The 20,011-nt window shown below is 41.7% G+C and overlaps 1 protein-coding gene across 1 annotated transcript in view; it reads left to right on the forward strand.

Moving 5' to 3' along the window:
• Window positions 1-5,733: 5,733 nt before the first annotated feature.
• LOC138982342 (uncharacterized) overlaps window positions 5,734-20,011 on the forward strand; it is a 40,118-nt gene continuing 25,840 nt past the window's right edge. Inside the window, exon 1 of the mRNA XM_070355595.1 lies at window positions 5,734-6,018. The gene's annotated coding sequence lies outside the window, so the exon portion shown is untranslated. The remainder of the gene's footprint in view (window positions 6,019-20,011) is intronic.

The raw sequence follows: 20,011 nt of genomic DNA on the forward strand, positions 1-20,011 counted from the left end.
GTTCGGTGGGTCATAGAAACACGAAAATACCCAGCATGCTTCCTCCGAAAACGGCGTATGGCTGCCTAAATGGCGGGGAAAAAAACGGTCATACACGTAAAAATTCCACTCGTGCAAAAAACACGAGTGTACGCGGGAGTTTCAGCCCACGAACGCAGAAAAAGAAGAAGATGTCATATTGTGTAAATCTAGATTTATTTTTAAGCAACTTCTCACATATATATAATTAAACTCAGAGGCAAAAGAAACGCAAATGCTGCAATGAAGATGGGTTACCCATGAATTTTAATGTCGAATTAATTATTTCGGGTTAACAATAACAAGGAAACGAATTGACCGATACAACAACCAGACGAAAAAGTGTATTGGGATGAGAGCATGACGTGCCATGTTCCACTGAACACTGTTTGAAGACTGTTGAAAGTCAATAGCGTGTTGCTCCTCCCTGGGCGTTGATGACTGTGGCGCACCTCCGGTACATGGAGAGGACGAGGTGATTAATTTGCTGCTGAGGGACCTGAGCCCACACCTGGGTCACGGCAGCACGCAGTTCTGCTGCTGTGCGGGGTCTCCGGGCAAGGGCATTAATCCTTCTTTGCATGGTGTCCCAAAAGTGTTCGATTGGGTTGAGATCCGGAGATCGAGCAGGATGAGGCAGAATGTTCACGCTGTTGTGACGCAGGAAGTCCTGGGTAGCACGTGCAGTATGGGGACGGGCATTGTCTTGCTGGAACAGGCAGTTCCGGTACCTCTGGACAAATGGAACCACATAGGGACGCAGGACTTGATTGATGTAGCGGTCTGCATTGACACCATTCCCACGACCTTGGCCGACGTTCTGAAAGACGACAGGTCCCACTCGCTAATTGACACCAATGGCGCCCCATATCATGACGCTGGCACCTCCCCATCGATCATGCTGCAGGATCTTATTGTTAGCAAACCGCTGTCCAGGCCTTCGCCAGATACGGACACGCCCATCGCCAGGTTCCAGGCAAAAGCGCTTCTCGTCCGAAAAAAGAACCCTCCGCCAGTCCCGATGGCGCCAGTGGGCATGCCGCTGGGCCCAGGCTAGACGATCCAGGCGATGCTGAGCTGTCAAGACAGGACGTCAAGCAGGACGCCGATTTACCAGGTTCTGCCCACCAAGGCGTCGGCGTAGAGTTCTGGCACTGACGGGTTGTCCATGCACCCCAAATGTGTTACGGGCTGTGTTGGCGGCAGTTTCGAATGCATCTCGCTGGTGTTGATGGACAAGATGGCGATCTTGTCGGGCTGTTGTTACCCGGGGTCTGCCACGTCCTCGTAAGTCGCAGGTACTGTTAGTGGCATGAAAACGTTGCTGCAGGCGATAAACCGTGGTGACATTTACTCCAAATGCCCCAGCAACTTGCTGAACTGATTGTCTGGCATCAAGTCTCCCGATCACCTGTTGGCGCTGATCTGGGCCCGTATGCATGAACTAGAAGTAAGAAACTCTGGAAGTAGAGGCCTCTTTTCGAAGTGGGAACTCCCGAAGTCAACTTTCTAACACTGTTCACAATGCATGAACTGACTTGAACGCCAAAGTAGTGACAGCGAGAGTATTTAAGGTCAAGGTCGGGGAAATTGGGGGAATCCCTACTAATACGCATGCTCATGTTTCTATCAACATGGCAGTCAACGAAAATGGCAAGGCACGTGTGCCGCTCAAAAAGAAAGTAGACACGGAGGGGCGTTCTGCGCCTTTTTCAGATGGTGAAATTGCTGTACTCTTGACAGAAGTGTTTTACGAAAGAACGGTTATTCTGTCCAAATTACAGAACAGTCTAACTGTTAAACATAAAGACGCTGTCTGGTCCAAAATTGCCAAAGAAGTGTCGGTCTCTCTCTCTCTCTCTCTCTCTCTCTCTCTCTCTCTCTCTCTCTCTCTCTCTCTCTCTCTCTCTCTCTCTCTCTCTCTCTCTCTCTCTCTCTCTCTCTCTCTCTCTCTCTCTCTCTCTTACGACACACGCACACACAGACAAACGTACACTCATGCACATACTGACACTATGACACAAGTGACACTGACGGCACACATAAACACACACACACCACACACTGCACACACACGCGCGCTTGCGCGCACACATATACACACACACACGCACCCATACACGCACGCACACAGTCACAAACAAATAACCACACACTCACTCTCTCTCACTTTCTCTCATTCTCTCTCAATCTACACTCATACACACACTGAAACTATGATGACACAAGTGACACGTCACACACACACACACACACACACACACACACACACACACACACACACACACAAACACACACACACACACACACACACACACACACACACACATACTCATTGTAGTGACACACATAATTATACACACGCGCGTACAGTTGAAAGTCAAGACATGATATGATTTTTTCAAAGCATAGGAAGGTTTCTTATGCAAATGAATAAAATTAACACAGAGGCAAAACCCGGTTTTTGCAGCCGGAATGCAATTGCGGAGGCTTAAAAAGGAAAAGATTAATAAAAAAATATATAGCTCCTGGCGGAACTTGAACCCGAAGCGAATGAACGAGAGTCCGGAACCGTTACCACTGCACTATGTTACTCGTGTAGAATAGAGGCATGATGAAAAAAGGCATTCTGAGTTATTCAGTCGTGCTGGTTTGAAAGCTCGCCACCTTCGCCGAATGACTCGAGCACGTTTATTTCGGTCAGTAACTGATCGAACTGTCGCTTTTGAGTCACTCTGTTTTAAGCATTTCACCTAAATTAAACAAGAATGTGGTCCGTGTCTATGGTGCAAGGTAGGAGACCGTCTCATTGTAGCCAAGTTACGACAGTTGCTCGATTGACGCATTTCACGTCTTCGATATTGTGTCTGAGATCATTTCCCAATGAGCTGCCTTTAAAAACGGAATGTCCTGCAATTGTAGTATGCGCTGGAGGTTTCTTTTGGATGGGTAAGGACCCTTGAGATGCGATATCGTCGTATAATTATGTCAAGCGAGAGGCCCTTGACATTGGAAGTGGGAACTTCGAAAGCAAAGTTGCCAGCTACTCGGTATGCAAGAGCTAAATTGAACGCCGAAGTAGTGGCTTCGAGAGTTCTGAGGTCAAGGTCGAGAAAATTGGGGGAATCCCAATTAGTGCGCATGCGTTTGTAAACGGTAGGCTTGGTGACCAGAAGAAACGAATCTCATCGCGAGTTCGTAAATGGGCAAACGTTGATCGCGCTGTAGCTTTTACTATAATTGTTGTTTTTAACTGGTTGAACGAAAGCTGTGATAATTGTCCTTAAATAGAATGACTGTCTATAATAATGATTTCGTTGACCAGAATGTTGGGGACAATAAAAAAAGGTTGTTTATGTGGTAGCGAAGTCGGTTAACTTAAAACTCTTTTTGTAGTGTTTTTTTAATGATTGTGTATCGGTAAAACTGCTGGACAAAAATAGTTTGGTCAGAGCGAATGTTTGTGTTACTGGTAAATTTAAAAAGGCAGAACTCCATTTTTTGGGAATCAAGATATAAGGTGTAGTGAAAAGAAGATAAGTTCAGCGAATTTCATATTATTTGAGAAAATGTGTGTGCGAATTTTTAAAACAGAAAAATTGTTGTACTTAGGTGTTTGTAAATTACGTTTGTCCTCGTTAATTGTGAAGAGGATGTATGTTTATATAAAGTTCAAAGTCAAGATTGGATTTTTGTAGCCTACGTGCGTGTGTGCATGTGTATTAGACATAATACATAGACATAGAACACTTTATTATCTCAATTACGATAAACTCGGGTGTGGTGAATCACAATAAACAGCATAAAACGTAAGAACATGAATAAAATATCAAGGCGCAAATATAGTCAGCTCATCATAGTGTGGGGAGTGGGTACACACACACACACACACACACACACACACACACACACACACACACACACACACACACACACACATACACACACACACACACACACACACACCGTCGAACACACACATAACATCGAACACACACACACACACACACACACACACACACACACACACACACACACACCGTCGAACACACACACACCGTCGAACACACACACACCGTCGAACACACACACACCGTCGAACACACACATAACATCGAAAACAAACACACACACACACACACACACACACACACAAACACACACACACAAACACACACACAAACACACACACACAAACACACACACACACACACACACACACACACACACACAAACACACGGCACGCGCGAACACGCAAACAAACGTATGAAGGAACAGACGCACAATTATACCCGCACGCACGCACACACAGGCAGACAAGCACTCGCACAAATACATACACACACACACACACACACACACACACACACACACACACACACACACACACACACAGAGATAAAGCAATGACAAAGAAATAGGAGAAACTTACACTTCAACACTCGAACACACACACACACACACACACACACACTCACACATGCACACAACGACGCCCATTTTCATAGAAACACAGTAACCCCCTCGTATAAGCGGGAATGAAAGAGTGGTGGCCAATGACCCAGAACAAACAAAAGTCAAAGCTGGCAACTCAGGTTTGTATTCAGGGAAATTTGCACGAAATGCATGCAGAAGATACGACTTTTCCCTCTATTTTCTCTCTTTGGGAGCGTCAGCTCGGTTTGACATGAAAAACTGAAGAAAAGCCCTGCCTTTTTGCACTGAGAAACTGTGGAAGTAGCGTGTTTACTACTGGGTCTGGCTGTAGTACATTTACCCTCATTCACTTCCTCGTTAGCTTCCAAAGTAAACTCTTTTTTCGTCCCATGCATGCGAAAGTGAGGATGTACTTCCGATGTCACTCAAAACTTTAGAAGTAGTCGCAAAATACCCTGAGTTACTTCATCGCTTTGCTTCGAGGTAAACCCTTTTTCCGGCCCATGCATACGAAAGTGAGGCAAGTACTTCCGATGTCACTCAAAACTTCGGGAGTTGTCGCGAACTTCCCCCATAAGCATACGGGCCCTGGTGATAGTCTCGGCATCGCGCCTGTGTCGCAGAAATGAATGTTGTAACAGTTTTGTGAGTACGGTACAGCTTGCCTGAACACTCTCAACACGAAAAGCTGCTTTTCTACATTGTGCATGTGCTGAAAGTGGTCCCCATGACGGTTTGGGATCCCCGTCAACAAGACCTCGCGTGTGACCCAGATAACGGCAAACACGGTTCTGACAAGATAAGACCGCTAAAACAACACGTGCAGAACATGCTAGTATCATTATTTTCTTTTTATTTCAAGTCCATAAAGGTTTGATTAACGCATCCTTTATTTGCGTTTCTTTTGCCTCCGAGTTTATAATAATTATATATTAATTCCTTGCGCCTATGAACCTGCGCGTCTGCTTGTGACGTAATGTGATATGATGGAGCGAGAGAGAGGGAGAGAGAGAGAGAAAGAGAAAGAGAGAGAGAGAGAGAGAGAGAGAGAGAGAGAGAGAGAGAGAGAGAGAGAACATTAATGTACATATTAATCTCACTAAGAGTTGAGATTCCAGAGCAGGGTGATGGTAGGGAGTAGATCTTTCTTCATGGCCACCCCGTCTCAGTGCCAGCGTGGGCTCTAGTAGCGGCTACATCAACAACTCCGCAACACACTGCAACGGCGTTTTGACATCACCAGCGAGGCCCGCGTTACTATAAAACTGGCGAGAGCTGAATGTGCTCACAATCACTGCAAGCCGCGGACTCGCACAGTTGCTGAACGTACCATTTCGCTCGCAGTTGCTCTCTGGCCCTGCATGTTCTGTGCTCTGCCTGGCTCGCCGCTCTTTCTACGTCTCAACTTACCCTTACAGTCTGCTTACTCTTTCAGAAAATATTGCGAATTTACAGGAACTTCTCTTGCAAATTTCAAGGGTTTGAATCGCGCTGCAGAGGGAGTTGAATACGAACGAAGATACAACTATATTTTGGAAAATACTTCTTGTCTCAAAACTTAGGTGAGAAGCGCTTTGGATTTGTGTGTGTTGTACAAAGGTTTTTCGTGTGTGTGTGTGTGTGTGTGTGTGTGTGTGTGTGTGATTTTTTTTCTTTTTGTCTGTCTGTTTGTTTTGTTGGTTATTGTGTTTTTTACTTAATATTCCCATGTTATTTTCAATATTTTGTGTGTGTGTGTGTGTGTGTGTGTGTTTGTGTGTGTGTGTGTGTGTGTGTGTGTGTGTGTGTGTGTGTGTGTGTGTGTGTGTGTGTATTTTTGTTAACGTATATATCAGAATAGGTAATATTATAGCTTTATCATTGGCATTCATTACCTTTGCTTGTGTTTGTTTGTAATTGTTTGTTGTTTGATTGTAAGAATATGTGTTTATAGCCTTAAATCTCCATCCTTGAGTAAAACAAAAGGATTGTTCGTTCGTTATCTACCCTCTCTCTCTCTCTCTCTCTCTCTCTCTCTCTCTCTCTCTCTCTCTCTCTCTCTCTCTCTCTCTCTCTCTCTTTCTCTCTCTCTCTCTCACACAAAGTTTTGGAAGTAAATATCGATAATAATTTATCTTGGACCCATCATGTTAGATCGTTGTGTAAAACCATGTCGAGGAAAATATATTTGTTGAACAGAATAAAACACTTTCTTGATCCACACTCAAGGTTATTATTTTATAATGCATACATACAAACCATCACGGATTATTGTTCGACCATCTGGGACTCAGCCAGTGCAAATATTTTAAAACCACTGTATAGTCTACACAGACGAGCACTAAAATCAGTTCTATTAAAACAATCCAGTCTTGTTTTCGACGATTATTAAAAACTTAAGAGTTTGCCCTTAAAAGAAAGATTTCAATCAAATAAAGGTGTGCTCCTTCACAAAATCCTTTCCGGCCATACACCACGTGCTTTCATTACAAAATTTAAAGCCAAACCAAGCCGAAAATTCAACGTCCCCATTCCGCGGATAGATCTCTTTAAATCAAGTTTAGCTTATTCTAGCAGCGTTTTGTGGAATTCTCTCCCGGAATCAGTTCGAGTCCCAACAAGTCTCAATACTTTCAAAAAACACCTCTCATTACATTTAATGTCAAATTACGAAAAGTCAGAGTGATGGAAGACTTTGTTCTGACTATTTTCATATTGATCATATCTCTCCATAAAGCATCAGTGTTTCATAACGCAAGAATGTATGTATAGTCTACAACGTGTATATAGTCATGTGAATAGTTTTTCTGACTTTTTTGTTTAAATTTTTTTTTTTTTTTTTTAAATTTATTTATTTATTTATTTTTTTTAACTGTCATGCTTATCTTTTGTAATTGTTTTACGTTTGTATATATATATGTATTTAAGATTAGAATAGTCCCTCTCTGGGAGAGGGCTGGTTGAAAAGAAGCTCATTTATATTGCTTATGCCACAACCTTCGTAAAATAAAATTTGATTTGATTTGATTTGATTTGATCTCTCTCTCTCTCTCTGCCACAACCCTCGAAAAAAAGATGTTTTTAATATCTCTCTCTCTCTCTCTCTCTCTCTCTCTCTCTCTCTCTCTCTCTCTCTCTCTCTCTCTCTCTCTCTCTCTCTCTCTCTCTCTCTCTCTCTCTCTCTCTCTCTCTCTCTCTCTCTCTTTCTCTCTCTCTCTCTCTGTCAGTTCCATAAAAGTTAAAAACTCTCTACATCGTCGGGCAGCTAAACTCATGTTAAATGGTCCACAATTATCAGCTGATTTGAAGTTAAAGAATCTAAACTACCTGCCGCTAGTTAAACAGTTACAGTTTAATGAGACTGTAATAATGTATAAAGTATATCATGGCGAAGTGCCCAACTATATTCAGGACCTAGTTCACAGAGTCACCGAAAGGTACGGGTCTATCAAATTTCTACCACCAATACCCAGGATTGATTTGTTCAAAACTAGTCAAGCCTTCTCTGGCTCTATGGTGTGGAACTCCATTCCGTCTGTAATAAGATCATTAACCCCACTAAAGAGTTTTAAACAAGCTCTGCATAATCATCATATGTCTACATAGATGGCTATACTAGTCTTAACATACATGTGCAAGTAGCTGTCAACAATTGGCAAAGCTTTATGAATTACAAAAATATGTTCTTTATTACATGTATTATGTTGATTTTATGTTGCGATTTTCCATCATCATCATCAACATCATCATCATCATTATCATCATCAAATCATCATCATCATCAAATCATCATCATCATCATCATCATCATCATCTTCATCTTCATCATTATCATTTACACCATATAATCATTGTAAGCATTAGTGTAAACGTTGGTATCGTGTGAATTTTACCGTCTATCACTTTACATGTGTAACCTCAATTAACAATGTTGCATGTTTCGCTTTCGATTTGTATGTTGCTTACTTTGTCATTTTGTTGTTTGTGTTTATTTGCTTGTTTGCTTACTTGTCGATTGTTTGCTGGTTTGTTCGTTTAATTTGTTTATTTGTCATGTTGTTTTACTTGTTTATCATTTATTAGACATTTGTATTAGAAGTAAGGACCAGTTGTAAGAACCCGAAAAGGCGTCGCCTTAAACCTCTATCCTTGAAAAATAAAGTTCCATCATCATCATCATCATCATCATCTCTCTCTCTCTCTCTCTCTCTCTCTCTCTCTCTCTCTCTCTCTCTCTCTCTCTCTCTCTCTCTCTCTTTTTCTCTCCATCTCTGTCACTGTTTCTTTCTCTCCCTCCCTCCCTCTCTCTCTCTCTCTCTCTCTCTCTCTCTCTCTCTTTGCCACCTGGTTACACAGAAGGACCATTAATGAATCGTGCGTTTGCCTTTGTGCAAACAAATGTACGTGTTTGTAGAGCAAAACAAAATTAGTATGTATACACAAAGTTGACGAGTCTCATGGGCCTAAATCACACATTATACTGCCACTCCTGTATTGGCAATAGACCATGTTCACTGACTAATTTAATGTTCTTTTGGTCTGTGATTGAGTCGTGTTTTCTCCCACAGCAATAGCTCTGCAACATAAACGTTATTGCTTATTGGAGGGGGAAAAACAACAGTCACTTTGACGTGTAAATCATATTTCAATTTTTGTTGACAACTAAATCTGGCTTTTTCGGTGTATGAGTAAAATGTTGTTGTTGTTGTTGTAGTGGTGGTGGTATTGTGGTGGTGGTGATCATGGTGGATTGGTTGATGTTGTTTTTGTTGTTTTACCTCTTTTTCTTCTTTTGTGTGTGTGTGTGTGTGAATGTTTCATTGTGTCCACGATTAAACGTTTCAATGACTAACCTTTCTTGATTTTGGAACGTTAGGAATCTATTTGTTTGGATCTGTTCCTCTTGTCTTGCTGTTCGCTCTTTTCTGATCCCATCTCTGTTTTGTGTATGCAGCTGCATGGACTAGAATTGCTTGCCACGCTCTCCGTGGAGTCAATAAGCGCCGCAGCTCTGCACTGCTAACCTCCACTACTGCGATACAGAGCGAAATGTTTGCAGATCAATAGTTTCATTATGAACGCACAGCTGGGCCCGTATGCATGAACTGGAAGTCAGAAACACTGGAAGTAGAGGCCTCTAAGTGGGAACTCCCGAAGTTAACTTTCTAACTGTTCCCTATGCATGAACGCCGTAGTGCTGACTTCGAGAGTATTCGGTCAAGGTCGCGAAAATTGGGGGAATCCCAACTAGTACATGCGTTTGTTAACGGTAAGCTTGGCGACCAGAAGAAACAAGTCTCATCGCGAGTACAAAAGGGCGAACGTTGAGCGCGCTGTAGTACTAACAGCGTTATTGCTGTTGTTTTTTGAATGGTTAAACGAAAGCGTCGGTTTTTTGTGATGATTGTCGAATGTCTGCCTAGCTATGACAATGACTTTGTTGACCTGAATGTTAGGGAGAAAAATAGATGATTATGTTGAACTTTTTTTCTCCCTTTTTTTTTTAATATCAGTTGCATGCAGGCAGCTTCAACCCTTTCTTTTTTGCCTCTCTTTTTGCTTTTTTGGTGGTTTTTTTGTTTGTTATCGGGGAGCATCCGTCTTTATTGATCTTTTTCCTGTTCTTTTTTCCTGCTTTTTATATTAAAGTCAAGATTGGATTTTTTGTGAAAGCATAGGACAGTTTCTTTACGCAATTAAAAAACAAGTCGCGTAAGGCGAAATTACAACATTTAGTCAAGCTGTCGAACTAACAGAATGAAACTGAACTCACTGCATTTGTACAGCAAGAGCGTATACTCGTAGCATCGTCAGTCAGGCAATGAAATTGACAAGAAGAGCGGGGTAGTAGTTGCGCTGAGAAGGATAGCACGCTTTTCTTTATCTCTATTCTTTTTAACTGTCACATGAATTTTGACTGGAAAGGCATTCTGTGGCTGAAGTTTGAGCGAATGTGGACAAAGCGCAAGACCGTTACACCTGCCAAGCGCCGTTCAACATCAAACTGAAGTCAATGCTTCTTCTTGTGAAATGGTACTGTACTTTGTTGATGCCTTGTAAATGTGTGAGTCCCGACATTTGCACTATTTTAGTTCCTACTACTTTGCTTGGGACAGTATCCACGATATATGATGCCGAGTGGTTTGTTTACTGTGAATTCTCAATCCCAGAATGTGTGCACAGAAGTAGTTCCGCATGCGCAGCCAATCACACAGCCTTGACACGCTGACCAAGCTCGTTTACATGATATCCGCACGGGTGAAGATATGATTTAGTTTTGACATGAGTGGTCTCTCTCGGGCGGGGAAGATAGGGATGTAGCTCAGTCGGTAGCGCGCTGGATTTGTATCCAGTTGGCCGCTATCAGCGTGAGTTCGTCTCCACGTTCGGCGAGAGATTTATTTCTCAGAGTCAACTTTGTGTGCAGACTCTCCTCGGTGTCCGAACACCCCCGTGTGTACACGCAAGCACAAGACCAAGTGCGCACGAAAAAGATCCTGTAATCCATGTCAGAGTTCGGTGGGTTATAGAAACACAAAAATACCCTGCATGCTTCCTCCGAAAACGGCGTATGGCTGCCTAAATGGCGGGGTAAAAAACGGTCATACACGTAAAATTCCACTCGTGCAAAAAACACGAGTGTACGTGGGAGTTTCAGTCCACGAACGTAGAAGAAGAAGAAGAAGTGGTCTCTCTCAAGCATATTCCATGTTGATTCAATTTGTTGTTGTTGTTGAAATTGTGTAGTCGTATATTGATTCAAACCAAACTAAATAGAATTGTTATGTTTAACATAGAAGTTTTGTGACACGAAAGAAAGTGAAAAAATATGTAAAGGCCCTCTCTGCCTCGCTGTCTCTGTGACTGTGAGGCTAAGCTTTATAAAACGGCACATACCAAAAGTCCCTATATCCTGACTGTTTGCTGTGGTGAGTCGGAATTTTGGGGTGAATTGATTTCCGAAAAAGACACCCATGCCTTTTACGAAATTAAGTCTTGAGAAAATACCATTATGCACAGAGAGCAATCGCACACATGCAGTGCATAATTGGTATGTGACCAAGTGGAGTCTTAATCCCATGTAACCCAGGCTGACCAGATCTGTGATGGTGAGGCGAACTGTTCTCACAAGGCCGAGTGGGCCTTTAAAAAAAGTATCAAAATATGTGTGTGTGTGTGTGTGTGTGTGTGTGTGTGTGTGTGTGTGTGTGTGTGTGTGTGTGTGTGTGTGTGTTTGGTGATGTTGTAGTTGTTGTTTCTGCTCATGGTTATGGGGAATTGTTGTTGTTTCGAAAGGATTTGTTTGTTCAAGTTGTTTGTTTGTTTGTCGCTGATTGACGTGCGTGTCGCTTTCCATTATAACGCTAGCCGTAAATATAGAACATGCTATTACACCTATGATTCTATCTTTATTACAATAATCTGCATAGATTGTCTTCTGCTCAGAACGGCAACTAACGGTTGGCCAACTTCTGAGAGAAATCGTTCTTTGTTGTTCTTGCTTACTTAAAAAAAAAAACAACAAGAAAAGCAGAAAAGTGTAGAAAGCTGGAGAATGATCAGCCAGGTGTTTTGCTTCCAGAAACAAGTCGGCCGCCGTAATCACCTGCATGTCGGGAGGGAATTCCAAATATTAGTTTAGCAGAGCTTAGCGAATGTGACAGGATGGACTGTGAGAAGCGTGCCGAGCTGTGCCTGTACGGAACGCGGATCGTATCAACTGATGCATCAAATTGATGCATCCAAAACCAAGATTTGATGCATCATTTTCAAAAACTGATGCATCCGATACGAAAATGATGCATCCTTTTGATGCATCACTTTCGGTTTTGTATGCATGCAAAAGATCATTCATTTCCGGTCTTTCCGTAAGAAATGCCTGAGCACGGAAAAACTTGAAATGACATTTTGACGAATATAAACAGATTGGTTAGATAAAACAAAAATAAACGTACAACATAGGCTACCATTAAATAGGGAACAAGTCAAAGTCACGGCATTATGCATTTTAAGGCATTTTTTTGTTTTGTTTGTGGTTTGTTTTCTGTGCAAACGAAGTTTTGACGCCCTTGACCTTCGACTCAAACTTTCGTTTTCCGACGTTCGTTTCGCTTCGTATTCCGGTTCAAATTTTGCTTTTTGCTTTGCACTTTCCGGGAAAACCTGAAAATTCTGATGCATCCAAACGATGCATCAAATTGTGAAAATGATGCATCAAATTCTTGGTTTTGGATGCATCAATTTAATGCATCAGTTGATACGATCCGCGTTCCGTATGCCTGTAACCATTAACAGGTTTCGATTAGAGCCTCTGGCCTGCGGGCACGGGAAACTTGGCTCCCATGAACTAACACTTGCACATGCCGCTCACCTCGCAAGAAAACTTGTGTTTGTTCCAGTCCTCTCAAGCCCTCAGGTTCGTGGTGCCGCTTAGCCACAGCAGTTCCGTCAGCATTTCGTTTAATATTAAGGCGAAGTGCGCCACTGAAATTTAGAGTGATGGGACTTAAACAGCCATTTTGAGTTGTTAGCAGTTTTGCACCTTTCAATCTGTCTACTTTCATGAAATGCATATGATTACACTATGGAGGTCTCCCTTTTGCGTACTTCGGAGCGGTGTCACGTGATACGCAGAAATGGGTTGGAGGGCAAGAAGCGGAACGGCTAGTAGCGTCAGTGCGCCGCTCGATGATTCGGGAGTGTTTTAATTGAATAATATCAAAATCAGGAACAAAAACGGTCGACCAGCCAAAAGAGAAGTACATTACATCATTGAGTGACGTTGCTAAAGTGCGATACTTGGAGAAATTGACCGAAGCTCTTTAGTTTCAGATTACATATAATTTCTGCTTCAGTGTGTGTGCATGAGTTTTCATTTTGTTATTATTCAAGAACTTGTAGTTCTATTTCTAACTTTGTATGTTTATGTGTGAAGCTCTTTAGTTTTAGATTACCTATTATTTCTGCTTCAGTGTGTGTGAGTTTTCATTTCATTGTTATTCGAGAAATGGTATTTCTAACTTTGTATGTTTATGTTTGGAGAAGCGATTCTTTTTTCCTTTTTGGGATCAAGTCTGGTGTCTGCTTTAGTGCTTACTTTGATATTACCTTAGAACATTTATTGTGAACCTGTAAATGTGTAATGTGTGTGTGTTTTTTGTTCTTCTTTTTTATTTTTTCTATTTCTTTTTACTTTAGTGCTGCTGAAGACAGTAACTAAAAATTTCCCTGAATTCAGTGTTACGTGTTTTTTGTTTTTAATTTTTATATATATGTTGACAATGACAGTTCAGTTAAATAAAGCGTTGAACACATTATATATGTATTTTAATTTTTACCAAGCTGTCACTCTGTGAATGTGAAGCTGGTGTGAGTGTGATATTTAACACATTACTTTTGATTTGTACCTAATCTCTGCCTTTGTTAGCTCCAGTAGGTGTGTTTTCAACAGTTTTGTTCAATTTTGTGAAACGTTACTGTTTTGAGACAAACCAGACACATATTTTTCCGTTTAGGACAGCTGGGCTCAACATATTAACTTTGTTGACTAAACAAAGGAGCCATTACACAGATACACACTCATTCTGACAATCACTCACCAGATTCTTCACAATTAAGAAATGTCTCAGATAAGACACACGCAAGCTTAAACAAGTCGCGTAAGGCGAAAATACAATATTTAGTCAAGTAGCTGTCGAACTCACAGAATGAAACTGAACGCAATGCAACGCAGCAAGACCGTATACTCGTAGTCCACCGCTCACGGCATAGGCAGTGAAATTGACAAGAAGAGCGGGGTAGTAGTTGCGCTAAGAAGGATAGCACGCTTTTCTGTACCTCTCTTTGTTTTAACTTTCTGAGCGTGTTTTTAATCCAAACATATCATATCTATATGTTTTTGGAATCAGGAACCGACAAGGAATAAGATGAAAGTGTTTTTAAATTGATTTGGACAATTTAATTTTGATAATAATTTTTATATATTTAATTTTGAGAGCTTGTTTTTAATCCGAATATAACATATTTATATGTTTTTGGAATCAGCAAATGATGGAGAATAAGATAAACGTAAATTTGGATCGTTTTATAAATTTTTATTTTTTTTTTACAATTTTCAGATTTTTAATGACCAAAGTCATTAATTAATTTTTAAGCCACCAAGCTGAAATGCAATACCGAAGTCCGGGCTTCGTCGAAGATTACTTGACCAAAATTTCAACCAATTTGGTTGAAAAATGAGGGCGTGACAGTGCCGCCTCAACTTTCACGAAAAGCCGGATATGACGTCATCAAAGACATTTATCAAAACAATGAAAAAAACGTTCGGGGATTTCATACCCAGGAACTCTCATGTCAAATTTCATAAAGATCGGTCCAGTAGTTTAGTCTGAATCGCTCTACACACACACACACACACACACACGCACAGACAGACACACATACACCACGACCCTCGTTTCGATTCCCCCTCCATGTTAAAATATTTAGTCAAAACTTGACTAAATATAAAAAAAAAGTCTTAAGAACAAAAACGTTACTGCAACAACAATGTATTTATTAGTTCTTACTAAAATCACATGCTTCAATAAAAAAAAAAGCATAAACTGTACAGACATGCTAACCAGCACTGATTAAGGCACACACTTGGAGTCAAAAAGCTATGGCATCAACATAAGCAGTGTTGAATCTGTTTCAAATTGCACACTTCAGTCAAAAAGCTATGGCATCAACATACATGTATGCAGTGTTGAATCTGTTTCAAATTGCACACTTCAGTCAAAAATCACATGTCTGACAATGAGTGAATTAGTGTTTCCAATCAATGAACGGTAACTGTTTACATATAAAAACTGACAAAAAAGTGAAAAAAAAGAAAAGAACTGTACACACACACACTTGGCATCAGATCTCAAAATCAAATAAGGAATAGTGTTGAGTCTTGAAAATGCTTTGAATTATACACACTTGAGCCAGGAAGCAAAAAAAGGAACTACACTCATGCCAGCCAGCACAAGTCATACAGATACTGTACACAAGTCAAATCAATACTGTGTTTCAGGTTTGGCATCCACATAAACAGTTTTGTTTCTGTTTTAAATCACACACTTGTCAATAAACTATACAGACATGCTAAACAGCATTGATTAAGGCACACACTTGAGTCAAAAAGCTATGGCATTAACATAAGCAGTGTTGAATCTTGTTTCAAACTGCACATTTCAGTCAAAAAGCGAGTGAATCGGTGTTTCAATGTTTAGCAAAATTAATACTGCTGTTGAGGTTTGGAATCAATGAACAATAACTGTTCACACATCAATCAACCGATTATGCAACAAGTATTCACCATCTTGAATGAAATTTAGCCAAATCGTCGACGCAAATACGGAATCGCCGCAGCGAAACTTCGCGATCGGCAACACGCTGCCATGTTTTCGCTAAGCGGCGCGGTGGCTTCTTGCCCTCCAAGCCCCGGTGCGCACGAAGTGATGACGTCAATAGGGAGACCTCCATACAAATTCATCAAAGTCTCTAAAAACATATTTCATTGCACCAACCCGGCGAATTTTTCTGTCTTTTCATTCACTCTTCCGATAAAAATTCCGATTTTCAACCCTTGACAACAGACATTTCTGCTCGCCCAACGCGGGAACGTCGTATACCGTTTGAACAGCAGTTCTCTCCCCTGTGTCATTCGGCGGTTATTTTCGGTTAAATATGGATTCTCCTGGGGAAACCCCCCTATTTTTCAAACAAACAAACCACAGACACTTTCCATATACGGGGGTATGACGTAAGTACCTGGCCACGATTGGTCAGATAGGCTCGCGTGGCTTTTCGCGTTTTAAAAGTCGTCTGCTCACCGCGTTTAGTTTTCGACTGAGTTTGCTTAGAAAAGTGGCACGTGTGAAAAGATCAACGCTCCGAAAAACACATCATAAAGGCAAGTGTACGAGAAGACAACAACTGAAGAGTTGCAGAGACAAGAGAACAACTAAAACACAATCGGTGACCAAGCGCACAAAATCTGGATCGACCGCTGTGGCATGCAGATCAAATTCTGCGTCAGGACTGAGAGTGTGTTCTTGGCGGTTTGACGCGAAAACAATTCAAGACGAACACATAGGCCTACACAGCAGCCACTGGTCAAAAGCGACAGGTCCAGAGGCTTCCCAAACAAGGTGATGTCTTGTTGATTTGGAAACCTTTGATGGTATTGACTTGTAAACAAACTTTGTTGTCCGCAATGTAAACAGCCAACGCTGTCACCATGCCCAGACTCAAAACAGGGACACGGCCTTGCAGTGTACGCGCATGTGAGGAAGTTGTTCCAGGTACCGCTGGATACCTTGCTTCCAAAGAAAGCGGTCAAACGGATTATGGTCTCATCAGGCAAGCCGTTTATTCGTCCAGACTCCTTGATATGTGGGCTAGGTGCTCAACAATTTAACAACTTGAAATTTTGTGAAAGTTTAGATTTGGTAGGCATGGATCACAAAACCTTCCAGAAGAAAGCTGATAAACTCTATCAACGACTTGATGTAGATCTACTGGAGGAGAAAGTATTCAGTGAGGCTGTCCGTCAGGTCAGACAGATACACGCAACGCACAATGGAATGACACTGTCTGATGATGATGTTCTTGATATCAGTGTAAGCTACGACGGATCATGGCTGACCAGGGGGCACTCGTCCCACATTGGAATAAGGTGTGTTGTAGTCTAGACGTGCTGACTGGACGCTCATGTTATGTGCAACTAGTCATGTTTGCCAGACAACTGGAAACAAACTTCTCCAGGAGAAACCCCTGGAGTATGCTGCCTGGCTGGTAAAACAACTGGACATCTGTGACAAGAATTTTGCAGGTGAGTGCGTAGATCTAAACAGTATGTGTGTATGGTGCGTTTGTGAAGACGTTTGTTGAAATGGGATGATAGTGTGTTGTGTTTGAATTTTACATAGATCTGTAAGTGTTTGTGAATATGTGTGTCAGTGTTTTGTGTGCGCTGTCTATGTGAAGTGTACGTGTGTGTGTGTGTGTGTGTGTGTGTGTGTGTGTGTGTGTGTGTGTGTGTGTGTGTGTGTCTGTGCGTGTTTGTGTATTTGTGTGTGTTTGGGTACTAATCCATGCATAGTAATACATGTACTGAACAAAAACAATGATAGCGTCTATGTTGGTAGATCTGTGGCTGATTGCCTTGTGTGTGTGTGTGTGTGTGTGTGTGTGTGTGTGTTTGTGTGTGTGTGTGTGTGCATGCATGTGTGTGTTTGGGTATTGATCCATGCATAGTAATACATGTACTGAACAAAAGCAATAATAGCGTCTATGTTGGTAGATATGTGGCTGATTGCCTTTTGTGTGTGTTTGTGTGTGTTTGTGTGTTTGCTATTCAGTGGCTGACTTTGACTGAAACGGTGGTTTTATTTTTAGGTTCCAGTGGCATCATGGAAGTCGAGGCGGCTCGGGTTCTGTGGGGCAGGTCAGTGTCGCAGCACAATCTGCGATACACAGTTATCCTGTCAGACGGTGACACAAAAACCTTCCAGGAACTTTCCAAAATAAAGCCTTATGGAGATCAAGTAACCATCGAAAAAGAAGAGTACATCAATCACGTTTCCAAGCGTCTTGTAACAGCGCTTCGCAACCTTGTGACAGACTGCCGCAAAAAAGGAATCACTTTGGGAGGGCGAGGGTATGATCAGCTGACTCTGAATACAATCAGGAAGTTGACGATATATTATAATCGGGCAATTAGGGGGGGGGGGGGGGGGGGGTAAGACAGTTGCAGACATGAAACGGGCAGTGATGGCATCTCTGCGTCACGGCTTCTCAACAGATGACAAGCCACAGCATGACTTGTGCCCCCATGGTGCCGCGTCATGGTCCTTCTACCAGCCCCCAGGACCACACGCAAAACTCGTCCATACACCTCTCAACTTCAAGAAGCTGAATCCTCCTCTAGAACCAGTTTACCAGAGACTGACGAAAGATCAACTGCTTCAGAGATGTGTGTCAGGAAAAACCCAAAACTCTAATGGGTGTCTCCACAGCAGCGTTTGGGTTCGCTGCCCGAAGGACAAATTTGCATGCAAAAATCGCGTACGGTTTGCAGTCGTCACAGGGGCTAGGGAATTCAATTTTGAACCAGCGGCTGCTCTCAACACTGCACAGTTCTACGGCTTTACAACAGGCTGTAACATGAAAAGACTAAACAAGGCTAGGAGTGTAAAGGGGTTCTTGGCAGCCTCAGGTTCAAGAAAGATCAGCTAAACAAGAGACGCGACACTGTGCGTGCAGCTAAACTCAAAAGACAGGATGAGCTCATCAGACTAGAAGGGGGTGCAGCATATGCTGCTGGGCAGTTTTAGGTAAGCCTGTAGTTACCAGGTGTCTGTGAAAAATACCTGAACTATGTTAACATTGATTTGGGGTGAATGAAAGAGCTTTGAAATGTTCTCGGCCTTGTTTCTCTGTTCAGCGTTTTTGCATGACCTGCTTTCTAGGAAACTGTTTTTCTTCAATCCAGCTGTTCAGAATGCAATGAAACTTAAGGGACATGCTTATCAGAGGACAACCTGTGGAATGACAACAGGAATTTTCTTTAAATTAATAAATAACTGTTCAGGTGGGTCATATTTACTAAAATTGTGCTGAAAAACATGATAATTCATCTAAAAAAAATATTTTATCAGAACTATTCATCCTAGAAAAAATCCCTGTTGTCATTCCACAACTATGGACTCCTACATCCTACATACAAAAAATCACATTCCTATGATTTAAGGGGAAGCTAAAAAACGTGTTCCTAGCAACCCATTTTGGCAGTTGGAGATTGCCGTTTCCATGGTAACGGACAGTGACAGTACTGAAAACGTTATCCGTTTTGAAATCGTATATGCCTTACCACTTCATAAGCATATAACATTAGCCTATGGTAGAAGTAAATACAAATTTAGATTTTAGTGGCTCCCTTTGCCTTAAAACCACTTGTTATTTGCAGTTACACCAGCCAGCTTACTGTCGTTCACCTGCGCAGTCAGCGGCACTACACGACGCGCTACGGATTATGACGAGTACTTGGGCCTGGGTTTTTTTCACGCAACGTGTAGCGAGATTGAAAAATAAATGAATGAATGGCTGGATCCTATTTTTGACGCATGCAGTGTGATTGTAACGTGCGACCAACCAATCAGAGCAATGTATTTCAAGGGGCACAATCTGCTTTTTTTTTGTGAACAGCTCAGATCATGGGTAATTTTAACACCTTCACATTTAAATGCTTATTTTATAGCCATCCATTGAATTGAGAAGAAAACAAAGCATACTAAATTGCTAAGCATGAATCAAACAAAAAGAAAATAAAAAGAACCAACAGCATCGTTTTGTATGTGTGGGTAGTAAACACGTTTTATTTACAAAACACGGCGGAAAATGGCGACAAATTTGTTGCACAGCGACAGGTCACTTTCTTCAACCAAGGCCAGTACTTTCATACATGACAAAGGAAAGCAAATCTGGCCTGAATAATAAAGTTATAGTGTTCCTTTGCGTGTCTGAGTAATAAACTGTTTTAACCAA

Source organism: Littorina saxatilis, linkage group LG12 (genome assembly GCF_037325665.1).
Source record: "Littorina saxatilis isolate snail1 linkage group LG12, US_GU_Lsax_2.0, whole genome shotgun sequence".
Classification (NCBI taxonomy): domain Eukaryota; kingdom Metazoa; phylum Mollusca; class Gastropoda; order Littorinimorpha; family Littorinidae; genus Littorina; species Littorina saxatilis.